The sequence below is a fragment of the Oncorhynchus gorbuscha genome, unplaced genomic scaffold (assembly GCF_021184085.1).
Source record: "Oncorhynchus gorbuscha isolate QuinsamMale2020 ecotype Even-year unplaced genomic scaffold, OgorEven_v1.0 Un_scaffold_563, whole genome shotgun sequence".
Classification (NCBI taxonomy): Eukaryota; Metazoa; Chordata; class Actinopteri; order Salmoniformes; family Salmonidae; genus Oncorhynchus; species Oncorhynchus gorbuscha.
In genome coordinates this window covers 189,853-191,633 of record NW_025745394.1, presented here as the reverse complement: position 1 = coordinate 191,633, position 1,781 = coordinate 189,853, and the positions used below count along the sequence as shown (strand labels likewise).

Here is a 1,781-nt window from a genome sequence, read left to right as displayed (position 1 = left end):
ACAGACCAAGCAGTATCACAACCTGACATGAATGAGAGTCCCATAGGGCGGCGCAGATTGGACCAGCGTTGTCGGAGTAGGTCGTCACTGTAAATAATAATTTGTTCTTAACTGACTTGCCTAGTGAAATCACATAAAAAACATTTCCACTTGGCTCTAGTCATACCCTTCACAGTAAGGTTGGGGTCCGTTCAGAATTGAATTGAGTTAATGCATAAACAGACATTTTAAGTCATGAATGACATTTTTATTTGCTGATTTGACAACTGAACTTCATGTAGCCCTCGTCTCGGAGTAACGGAGAGACTTGTGGTGAAGTCACACGAGAAGATTCCGTGTCAAATCTCTGGACCTTGACATTTTGGATTCAGGATGAGGAGTTGGTAAACCTATTGCTGTATAGAGGTGAACTGAGAGTTGTCAGGGGGAGAGAGAGAGGAGGCTAGCTGACTGTCAGTGGGCTTAGATTAACCACTGGTTCTGTGGTTAAACTACTACCTCTATAGAGGACTAGTTCTGTGGTTAAACTTAAACCACACACCAATACAACCTCCCTCCCTCCCAGTGGAGCTCCCTCCCTCCCTCCCTCCCTCCCTCCCTCCCTCCCTCCCTCCCTCCCTCCCTCCCTCCCTCCCTCCCTCCCTCCCTCCCTCCCTCCCTCCCTCCCTCCCTCCCTCCCTCCCTCCATGAGAATCTGTCTATATGGAATCTGTCTCTCATCCATTCATCCAGGCCTCCACTAGAAAGGACACCCTCCTCCTCCTCTCTCTGTGTCTCAGCCACCGTAGCGAGTTATAAAGGAGACTATTTTTCATGCTACAACAGTCCTCCTCATTATCCTCTCATTTGCATTGCAAACCGTTACTACAAACTCTGTGTCCCTGTGTCAGGCCACAATCTGCATAAACTAATTTCCTCGCAGTGACGAATCTCTTCCGAGACATTATTGAGAAAAAAGCCCATGTCATTCCATTGAAGCCAGTGATAAAGGAACTTTTAGAAAGTTATTTGTTAAGCTACCCACATGGTTTACAGTAGTTTTAGATGTGATAAGAGCTTTCAAATTAAGCTACCCACATGGTTTACAGTAGTTTTAGATGTGATAAGCTCTTTCAAATTAAGCTACCCACATGGTTTACAGTAGTTTAGACGTGATAAGCTCTTTCAAGATAAGCTAACCACATGGTTTACAGTAGTTTAGACGTGATAAGCTCTTTCAAGATAAGCTGCCCACGTGGTTTACAGTTGTTTAGACATGATAAGCTCTTTCAAGATAAGCTACCCACGTGGTTTACAGTAGTTTAGACGTGATAAGCTCTTTCAAGATAAGCTACCCACGTGGTTTACAGTAGTTTTAGACGTGATAAGAGCGTTCAAGATAAGCTACCCACGTGGTTTACAGTAGTTTAGACGTGATAAGAGCCTTCAAGTGAACAACGTAACTGTGAACGCCACACCCCAAAAATGATCCAATGGATGGCCTGCGTTGTACATACAGGTACGTAGTTGTTGTTTTTAACACATTATATAAATAATTGTGAAAATTAAATAGAGTAAACATTAAATAAAACATGTTGAAAATGGTACAAGGCTTGGTCACAACAGAGTTAGTTACCGTAAATACTGTAAGAGGTGAGTAACACTGAAGTGATGGTGATGCAATATCTACAATATGTAGCTCCTTTGTGAGGAACATTTCAACATACAGTAGTGGTTGGTTGTCTTTCCATCTCTCTCTCTCCAGTTCATTTTGTTGCAACAACAGTCATGTAAAACACTGT

At 42.9% G+C, this 1,781-nt stretch overlaps 1 protein-coding gene across 1 annotated transcript in view; it reads right to left on the bottom strand.

Moving 5' to 3' along the window:
* Positions 1-700: 700 nt before the first annotated feature.
* The window catches only part of LOC124018696 (receptor tyrosine-protein kinase erbB-4-like), a 15,907-nt gene continuing 14,826 nt past the window's right edge, over positions 701-1,781 (bottom strand). The window contains exon 4 of the mRNA XM_046334048.1: positions 701-1,781. This exon is cut by the window's right edge and continues 1,445 nt beyond it. The gene's annotated coding sequence lies outside the window, so the exon portion shown is untranslated.